We start from the raw sequence: 11450 nt of genomic DNA on the forward strand, positions 1-11450 counted from the left end.
TAGCGACTCTCTAGCCACGAAAATGTTAAACTGGCTGTGTGCGTGCCACACTGCCCAATATTACGCCAAAGTTGTTCAAATCTTGTGGAGCACACATGTTACGACCGACTGCGATCGTTTTATTTGTGTTTTGGTATTTGCTCTGAATATATTTAACGACAAATTTCTACCAACCAACTGCTCACTGTGGTTTTCGCCTTTCGGTTACAAAATCGCTCCCGTGGCTGATTCAACGGACTTAGTGCCATTCTGGGGCTTCACCATTCATGTGTTTTCTTGCACGACAGTCGCATCTCATGGGTTTATTCAAGATTCCATTCAGTTTTGGTAAATATAATAACGCGGGGAAATGATGCATATCTACGAAGGTCCTCGCTCATTACCATAAATAGCGTGAATACACTGCTGATGACTCGTCCCATGAGACGTATTTGGTAAGTGTGTTTTGAAAAATAATAATACGAGTCCAGTTCACTTTGCGATGAGCTCACTTTGCTAAACATCTTACGAACAACACTAGCTGATATGCAGAGCGTTTAAGCATGTAGTTACAACTCGCATGTTACATCGCGTAATGGCCATCAATTGACCAGTTGGTTTTCATTCGTCTGCGATGTGAGAAAAATATTGGATAACTGCGTCAGCACGCAGTTTTAATGACAACTCAATGACAAAAGTGGCGGTTTCTTCTTCGGTACCACCAAGGAGGTTTTTAAATGGAATGATGGTGACGAAGAAATGAATGTATAAACAATAGATTTCATGGCAGTTAACCTTGAACCGATGACCCCACGGTTTTATGACTGACGAGTGAGGTGAGTCTTCTAAGCCAATAAAAAGCTTCAATGGAGATTGACAAGAAAGCCATTGGTGCAGAACAGCGAAGATAATCAGATGTGGCTGAGTCGGGATGGGGTGCAGAAGGCGATCACTGATTAGGGAATGAAACGACGGGCAGCAGAAATCCTGCATCATGGTCACTGCGGGTTCTCGCCTGGACACTAGCTTCTTCTCATCATCCGGCGTCAGCCAGGCTTGTTTTTGTTGTCTGGCGGTGACTGGGAAAGCTAGTAATCTCCGGCTTCGTGTCCGAGCTCTGCATAGCTGCCTAATGCCTTAAGGTATGTAACCTCGATTCGCTCGGCGCTTTCTCAGATTTGGGTGCACGTTAAAGAACCCCAGGTGGTCGAAATTTCCTGAGCCCTCCACTACGGCGTCTCTCATAATCATATGGTGGTTTTGGGACGTTAAACCCCACATATCAATCAATCAATCGCTCGGCGCTTCCCTTTTTTCGATGCCAAGAGAGTGAGCGTCTTTACCCAACACCACTGTAGGGAGGCGCGGTGAATATGCTGATAACTACCAAAATTCGCTTAAAGGAACGACTGAAGTCGTTTTGCATTCACGAATTTATTGTGAATTCAGTATCTGCGACTTCTGACAGCATAGCTACGATGGTTTATTCGCAATTTTCGATTAAACGGTGGTACAAGCGAGCAAACTTTCACCGAAAAAAGCACCCCACCCCCCCCTTCTTTCGAGCGCGCAGCCCAGGGGCGAGGCGGTGAAGTCATCGGCGGCATCGCGATGAGCCACCGGGGCTACCGGCGCCGTTCAGCCTGCTAGCTTCAGAATTGTGTCTCGTTTCTGCTGCGATCTGCAGCTTAACAAATCAGCACTTCTGCTACTTCGTAGGGATATCTTGAAATCGCACCGTTCTTCAGATTAGAGAATTTCGCCATCCGACATTCACTAATCGTGTTTGGGTGGGTTTAAATGAACTAACGAAGCCGAATTATTGCACTGCCAATGGTTACCGCAGCAGATCCGATCGCGGTGGCGTATTTTTACAAGTTTTCTTGGGATTAGAGGATGGCTGCAAAATGTGTCGCTTCAGTTAAAGGACTTCAAACCTACGAGAAAGTCGTAGCAGTGTGCGACCGAACAATGACGCGGTTCCTTTTGTTTCCGCATTTGAAAGGGCACTCGTCGCCACCACAAGTTTCCTTCGCGAAAAGAAAAATTGAGGCCTGTAAGGCTACTTTTCTGTCATAGCAACGTGTAATTAGTAAGTGAGCACGCGCTTACGGCAGCCATAATAAGCTCACTCTTCTACCACGCTTCCGCGATGCCTACTTCAAATTTATTTGGAACGAGCGGATTGCTAGCCTTTACGCAGACACCGTTCATCGAAGTTTTGCTCAATCTGGGACCCAATAGGCCGTGATCTCCGGCTGTCTCTGCACTTCAGTTCCCCGGTAAAGATAACCATTTTAATTTCCTTTAACGAATCTCCCTGATGCAGCGACAGCCCGAGATCGCGCCGTTAAAGAATATTCATCAGAGCCAGTCTTGAATGCCAACAAAACTGACCGTGTAAAACGGGCGCATAAATTCGATTCCGACTCAGGTGATATTCTTCGATCAAAATCCAGAAAAATCGATGAATTGATGCATCAATGACTCATACAATGATCTAGACAACATTCAATCGCTACCGTAGCATTTCATCCCTGCCAAATGCCACTACATGAAACTAAATCGTAGTCCATGCTGTTCGCGTAGGCTTTCTCAATTTCAACCACTGCACGTGTGAGAGATTTAATAACAGAGTATACCTCCGAATGCTCATATTATAAGCGAATGTACCATTGAAATTTAAAGTGTTCATGCCCCCAGCTTTCTGGTTCAGAAGCTGGACCTGTACAAGATTATTCTGCTGCTTGCAATCTTCACTGTGGTGATTGCGGCTCGTCGTGGCAGTAGTGCTGAGACTGATTTGTGCAGATGTGCTACATATCAGTACATTGAAATGAAGGTGATGGTATTTTAATCATACTGCAAAAAAAAAAGAAATGTGGGACTGCAAGGTAACATTTCAGCATGAACGCGAAGGAAATTAGAAATACGCTCGCAGAGGTTTGTATCACTGCAGTGATAAAACATAATACCCATGTTCAATGCAGCTCATAAAGAATAGTTTGAGGTCAAATGAAGGAGAGATCAAATAAGTTCATATCACTGACGGGTTTGTCCAAAGGCTACAATATGATTAGAAAATTGAAGAGCAGATTTGTGTGTACCGGAAGTTTTGTGTCATGGTACCATGCCGTCAAAAGTTTGTACAGTGTTTCGCTGTTTCCTTAACCTTTTAATAAGGTAATATTACTGGAACTTAAATACATATTGAGGGTATGCGCTTAAAGTTTCATCTACTCAAAACGATAATGGAGTCTGTTGGCAGAAGAGCACATGACCAACAAGCTTGACTGCTTCGATCATAGTTCCACTTATCAATATAGGAGGCCGTATTTGCGTGCAAGAAAACTCGCCAATGTTTTCACACGCACCAAACTGAACGAGACTCACGCTGTTTTACGTTTTCCCTAATCGACAATCCAGATGGTATGATATATATTATGACCCATCTTCGCACAATATAAACGAACCGGTTATCAGCAGCATACTTATGTGTATGTATCCATTTTGAACATTTTATGTCGCCGAAACAAGCAAAAATATACACAGCGAGAAAAAATAAAGCAAAGCACATTGCGGCAAAGCTGAATGAAGTTTTGATTTTCACAATCCAGCATCTTCCGAAAACAAACGTGTTTAAGGTGCGCCTTGGCTATTTTTGTACGGTGCGGAAAAGAGAGATAGGCACTCACAAACGTTCTAAAATATTGCGCACTTCCATACACTTTGCTCCGGGAGTTTCAGCTCTTAATTTTGCTCATTGAAAACAATGTTGGCGAGCAATCTATAGGTTAGCTCTCAGATGAGCAGTTTGACAAACAAGTACTTCGTCCATAAGAGTTTGTAGCAGTAGATGCTTTAGTTGTATGCTTTTCAAATTTCAAAGAACGAAATGTATATTAGAAAAATGAAATATATTCTTCTAAAATCTTTGTGTTCTGCTCAGATACCGTTACATTAGCATTTTGCACTCTGAACAAATAGTTTATTTGTGCAGGGATAACTCTTTTTAAGTATATAGCTCATGTTTGCCAAGCGGTAACTATTCCGGTCATTGACGTGCTCTAAACGGACTGTATAGTGTAATATGTACCAATGCGACTTATATACACAGAAATGTACGTCATTGATTATTTTTTTACATTCGTTATCCTAAACGGGCTTCATGATTATAGGAGAATGCAGTCTTTAGATCGTATTTCATATTGGCAAGCCACTTGTGGTCACTTGGAAATATCTGGTTTATTACGAATATTTTCTCTCAAAAGGAATTGTAGACTGTAGAGTGTGTATGTGGGTGCAAAAACCTCTTGTATTGGAAACGGAAAGTGAGGAGTTGTATCTCCTTTCTAAAAAGCTTAGTCTGTTTTTCCCATTTTTTTTCACATTGTTTCTCTCCTTACTTGCAGCAACACAAAAAGCAGCAAACACATCCAATGCATGTCACTCAGGAGATAATAGGGATTCAACAGGCACCGCCACAAACACAAGTAGTGGTGCCCACAGTAGCAGCGATATATACGGAGGGATAATTCCAGGATTGGGTTTGATTCCCGGTATCCGAGGAACTGGAAACACCCCGACAATAGAAGCGGTCTGCCAGGAGCCGGCAACACCTCAGCTAATGGTACCACAGCAAGTACTGCCGGGAGTGTTGGCTCGAGCAATACAACCAGACCTGGTTGTCTGAGAGAAAGCAGTGGAAATGGAACTAGCAGCAACAGTAGCAGTGATATGTCCCGAGGGGAAATTCTGGGGTTAGGTGCAATTCTCGTTATCAGAAAAACTGGGTGCGAGGGACCGTGGGCCTTGTCAAGCCGCTTTGTGGCTTTTAGCTAACGGCTCTCTAAAGCTGCAATCTGTCTGAGTCTGGCGTTGAAATAAAAGTTTTTCTGATTCTGATTCTGATCCCCGACATTGGAAGCAGTCGGCCCGGAGCAGGGAACACCTCAGCAAATGGTACCACTAAGAGTACTGCGAGGAAAAGGCATGCGAGGAAGCAGTGAAAATGGAACTATCAGCAACAATAGCAGAGATATATCCGGAGGAACAATCCCTGAATAAGATGTGAATCCCCGTATCAGTGGAACTGGAAGCAACCCATCCATCGGAGGTGGTCAGTCAGCAATCGGAGGTATTGGAAGTGATGCTGCAGAAAGCATCCCTTGAGCTGAAGGCTGCCCCGTAGGTAGAATTTAAGGTATTTTAACCGGTGGAATTGGAAGCATTCCGGGTTTAGGTGGTATCGAAGGTGCCCCGATTGGCGGAAGCTCTGAAACAGGCACAGGAAGCGGAAATACTGGAGTGATTTGGTCGGGTTGCGGATCGAGTGGTTCTGAAAGTCCTACTGGTGGCATCACAGGAGGGGGGGTGGTTGGAAGTGTGCCAGGTCTTGGAGTGCCACTGGAATTCGGGACAGGAACAGGCAACAGTGGAATTGGAAGCACAGATGACGAAGATAATAATATCACCTTGCCAGTGGATGGAGTTTAAAATAAAGAATGGAGTCCCCAGGAGAAGAGTTAAACGATACAAGCAAGTATTTCGAAGCAGCGCGAATAGCTCGGATTACGTAGAAAGGCTGGACTGGAATTTTGAAGCATGCATTTGCGACAAGAAGGAATCGACGGATGTTGTAGCCATCATGCGCGAGAGTGCTGGTGATTGCGGGCTTTTATTCTATTATCCGAATAAAAATGAACTCTTATCGTGCTTTTCAGCACATACTTAGTTTCTTGCTTTTTAACACACCTAACACTGTCTGAGGTCATCCACAATAACCAATGTGAGGCTTCACGACCCAAAACGACTACATCACTATTAGACAAACCCTCCTGGATGATTTAAGAAACTTCAGCAACTGGGGGTTTTTGAACGCCCACCTGCATAAAACACATGTGCCCCTAGCGTTTTGTCGTGAGCTATTCTCGTTTTCTCTTCATTTTGTCGTGAGGTCTGTCGTGAGCTATTTCTGAAATGACCTCTCTTAACTGCGAAAAACTCTCTGTGGCTAATCATTCCACCTACTATTGTATGCCGTATTTTACAGAGTAAAAAAAATCAGGGATCAAATTTTCTTTGCGCATTGTGAGCGTTTTCTTTTTTAATTGAGGCAGATGTTTTCACTAGCCCAATTTTTTTTATATTGAAGCTACGAAAGGGCGCTGGTGAGATGATTATTTCAGACACAGCAATGGTGCTAATGCTACAGCTTTACAGATCCTTATTGCGAGTGATCACAAAGCTGTAGGCGCGTGCGAATACTAAAAAAATGAATAACAAATGGGATAGCGTTCTAGTTGACTCAGTACTGGAATCAAATGCAGCAATGACAGTGAGGAATTGGCCAAGAATGTAGCGATGTTATAAAGTTCTAATGAATTTTAAAATGATGCAGGTTATAGAATAAAAAAAACATTAGAAATTTTATACAAAATTTGGGGCTCATTCAAATGCACATAAATTAATGCTTTTTTGTTAGAAATAGATAATAAATTGAAGTAACAGTCCATTTCCCGCCAACTAAAAAAAAATATCTCATTACTACTGCGTTCTTCGCCTTCACCACCATGATTCTTTGAAGGAAATGTCGGCGTGAACTATGAGTAAGTAAAACAAAATATGTCTACCTATATATGAACGCGTGTGTACTGGTGGGCAAAAACAACGACAAGGAGGTTTCGTGGACACCAGGCTGATGAATACGTTTCGGCATTTAGTACCGAAAAACGTAAAAAAACTGCATTTGCTATCGGTACCAGGCCACCGCGGATTATAATTGAACGAAATGGCGGGCTCTTTAGCAGCAGTATTCCTTGGGTGGGCCCACCATCCCGGTTTTGCCAGATACGGCTTACGTGACAGCGCTAAGGTTCCGAAATACTTGCCTGCAATGGGGAAAAGGTAATTTGAATAAATTCAAATATTTTGAGCATTTTAGCTATTGCTCGAATAAACAGTGGTGTGTATCTCGCCAGTTAGAGGTTACTTATACCAGATTGCGCTGTGCAGTTCCACAACTAAATTATTACCTTAAGAAAGCTCGGCTCAAGACGTCACCGCTATACATTTGGTGCAACGAAATTGAAACAATTGAACATTTCTTTTTATTCTACCAACGTTATTCTTATCAGAGAAAAAAGATTTTTAGTAGCCCCATTACAAAAGCTAGAAATACAAATAAATCTACCAGTAATTTTATCGCTTGGCGGAACTTCATTTGGTTACTGCCACAGGGATGTATGCTCCACTGTGTTTGATTACATCAACGCAACTGCAAGATTACCTTTCTAGTGAACCCCAACCTTTTCAGATCTTTAGTTTATAACTCATAGTTATGTTTATCAAAAACAAGAGATGGTTTGACCGCTTGCTCAGCAAACATTTTTGTTTTTTTTGTAGTATTATTTTTGAACTACTTTTTCAGATTGGCTTCATTTTCATTTTAGTTTCATTTAAGTATCCTGCTGCCCGTTTCTTGGCCCATCCCCCTCTGTGGGTGAGCGCCATCCATAAGAGGTCATCATCGTCATCATCATCAGGTGGTGGAGCTCTCGATGGTCGAGGAAAAAGAGGGTGATCTCGCTGTTCGGCGGCTGAGAATCGCTGTGTCAACGTCTATCTGCCCTTTTATCGCGTTGTACCGCGACACTAGTGGAGATGCTGGACCGCAACACTACCTGATGCTCCATACTTCCGCTGGGAGCCGTTCATCTAGCCCGAACGCATTTCCACCTATTGCAACTTCCGCGCACCAGTTCAGTACGCGGCTAATAGGCCTCGCGCCAGAGTTCACTCCTTCCAGGGAATATCCCAGGTGCCGCTTACCTCACCAAATGGCCAACGCCAGTCCTCAACAGGCGCCCCAAAGTCCCCCACCGACACACCCTTCACAGGTAAACATCTTTCAACCGCTGGTTCCCGATCACTTAAGTGGCGGCGCCCATGAAGATGCTGATGACTGGCTTGAGCTCTATGAGCGTGTAGCCAAGATCAATCTGTGGTCTGAACAAAAAAAAAGCTCTCACGTGCCTATTTATACCTTGACGGTGGTTCGCGTATTTGGTATGAGAACAGAGAAGTCAGTGTGTCAACTTAGGGCGACTTCCGACAACAGCTTGTTGACAAGTTCTCCAATGTCGATCGACGGGACCGTGCGCAGCAGCTGTTGGAGCTACGGGTTCAAAATCCCAATGAAACCATTGCTATGCCCACTGAGGGTACGACTCGTCGAGCTGACCTGAACACAACTGAAGACAGGAAGTTGAGCTACATCACGCACGGCGTTAAAGAGCAACTTTTCGCCGGGATACTGCGCTTTCTCCAAACACCGTAGTTAACTTTATAAAGAAGACTACGGCTATTGAGCGGGTCCTCCATCAACGATGCAGGCAGTATATCTAGCAGCGCCCCAATCAATGCTGCTGCCATACCAGGAATCAAAGCTCCCTGCGAGACCTCATTAGGGAGATAGTTCACGAAGAACTACAGAAGTTCTGGACTGCGGTTGCTCAAATCCCGTTACGTCCGTCGCTGAACTGGTATGTGACGAAGTTCATTATGCATTTTCTACCGTTGGTCCTGATGACGAGCACCGTCTCATGAGCTACGCCGACGCTCGCCGACGTTCACCATCTGCTATATCGCCGCCATACCGCCCAGTGCCAATGGCGCCTTGGTCACCGCCACATGAGCAGACACTGAGCCAACCGCCAAGCCTGCCGACGTACCACCAGCCGTCCACAGCAGCATCTTGGACATCGTCGCAAGATGGGAGGCTCAGACGTCCACCGCTCCGAAGAACAGACGCATGGCGCACAAACGATCGACGTCCACTATCCTTTAACTTCGGATGTGCAGGTCATATTGCCCGTCGTCGCTGGCCCCGTAGTGGTTCGTTCCGCCCTCTTCGACCATGGTCTGACGGTCGACACGTGAATGATGAATACATACCACGCTGAGTGCACACCTGTCACCAAGGAGCCCGTTCTCACTTTTAGGACGACCGTACTTCTCACGAGTAGGCAGTACCTCTTTACCAGCCGGGTTTGAAACGTCGATCCCGCTCTCCTTCTCCCGCGCATTTGCCTTCGTCGCACTGACGTACCTCCGTGGACCTTAACGCAAGAAGGTCACCCAGCCCACGCCGGGTAAACTGAGGGTGGTGACCTCTGAGGGTAAGGTTGCAGGCTATGAAAATGACGACGAAAAAAATTGACAGATCTCACGTACAGTCGGAATCGATGATATCCGAAGCATGAATGAGAAAGGTTGATATGTCACTTTAAAATCAGCACAACGTTACGAGGTGGAAGTAAACAATGCCGTAAATTACTTCCGTGCCATGATTATCATGTTTAGATGTGTTGTTTACCTTCGTCATCTATTCACGTCACGTGATAGCAAATTTAGCATATGTGGAGCTATAGAAACGACCACGAGCACGCTATGAGCATAGTATGTTGTCATGTTCTTACATGACATGCCTGTCAGCATTATAATGTATAATGCTTTCACCAGTCATATACTTTCGTCATTCATTGACGTCACGTAACACTAAATTTGGGATATGTTGAGCTGATTGATAATTGATTGATGTGTGGGCTTTAACGTCCCAAAACCACCATATGATTATGAGAGATGCCGTAGTGGAGGGCTCCGGAAGTTTTGACCACCTGGGGTTCTTTAACGTGCACCCAAATCTGAGCACATGGGCCTACGGATATGTCGAGCTAGCGAAACGGCTGCAGGTGCACCATGAAGTGCCCAATATACTCCTATGTAGCGATGACGCGCGCGCGCGCTAGACACCATTTAGCTTCCTAAAATTAACTAAAGGGGACTCTGTCGCTGCGATCGTTCAGCTAGCATGGGAATGATGGGTAGTACCCACATTTGCCTAGTCTTCGTCCTTGCGGGCGGCGAATAGTACGTGCAGCTTCGTTAATTGCTCTGTTTCGGTTCTGTTTAAAAGCGAAGAATGAATCCTTTTGAACTTCGTGACACGTTTCGGCAAGGTAAGTGTAAACGAATAAGCTGATGAAGCAAAATCGCTGAACATTTGCTGATTTCTGTTTTGTGAGAAAACAACTCCAAGCCAAGCGAACGCGCATGGAGCCAAAAGCAAGCAAGAAGTACGAAGATTAGACAAAGGTGTGTACTACGCATCATTTCCATACTCACTGAAGCGCCGTGCGTTGCAGCTCCCATAGACACTAGCGCCAGAGTTCTCTTTAGTGTATATTAGGAAACTATACCGGGCACAGCAACGCTACGTTAGCAAAATGCGAGCACTCTATTATTTGACGCCAACCGTCACGAAATGCGACATGCGGCATTTCGCGCCAAAGCATTACCCAGACAATACTGCGTCTCCCTTTTTTCGTGACGGAGGGACGCCGGATACGCTGAAACACGCATGCGTCAAAGCAACGCATCGTGGCGCACGCCTGCGAGTATATGGCAGGACCGGTGCCTGGCGTGGCAACGCTGGCGTAACCCGACGAAATGAACGCCGGTGAGCACGCGCACCGCGTCACTTCAAAATGTATTGGCACCTTGACTGCGGCATGTAGTGATGTTCTCACATGACACGTATCTCATGATTATCATGTTTGCACCATTTGCATACCTTCCTCATTCATTCATACCAAGTTTGGCATATGTAAAGCTAGCAAAACAGGTGCGAGTGCACCTTGAGTGTGGAATGTAGTCATGTTGTTACATGACACGCATGTCTTGATTATCATGTTTTTATGTGTCATTTACCAGTGTCGTCCGTTTGCGCCACGTAATACTGACTTTCGTACATGTGAAGCTATCGAAACGGCCGCAAGCGCATCATGAGCTTAGCATGTAGTCATGTTGTTACATTAGACGCATCTCTTCTTTATCATGTTTGCACCAGTCAAATACCTTCGTTCTCCATTCACGTACCGTAATACCAAGTTTGTTATATATGACGAAAGCGAAACGACTGCGAGCGCATCTTGACTATGGCATGTAGTCATGTTGTTACATGACACGCATGTTACGATTTTCATATTAGGGTGTGTCGCTTGTGTTCGGCATGCAATCATGTCATACCATACCAGTTTTTCAACATGCCATGTAAATAAAACCACCTGAACCATTAATAAAACCACCGCAACAGCTGCAAGACCATCAAATGTAAATTATGACATTCCTGACATCCATGTTATGATTTTCATGTTAGGACTAGTCAAATAACTTCTTCATACAGTCATGCTATGCTATACCTAGTTTGGTAATGATACCCTTATCGAAACAGCCAGGAAAGTAAAAATCGTAGGTGGCTAGATAAGTAGATAGATAGATACGTTCAATGTTGCTGAAGTTCGCTAAGAAATGCTTCGCATTCAAAAGCCCCCCTAACACGACGCTGCAAAGCTGACAAGACGTGAGAGCGACGGCATTGTGACCGCCGACACTAGTGTTTTTCTTGACGG

This window comes from Rhipicephalus microplus, chromosome 3 (genome assembly GCF_043290135.1).
Source record: "Rhipicephalus microplus isolate Deutch F79 chromosome 3, USDA_Rmic, whole genome shotgun sequence".
In the NCBI taxonomy this organism is placed as follows: Eukaryota; Metazoa; Arthropoda; class Arachnida; order Ixodida; family Ixodidae; genus Rhipicephalus; species Rhipicephalus microplus.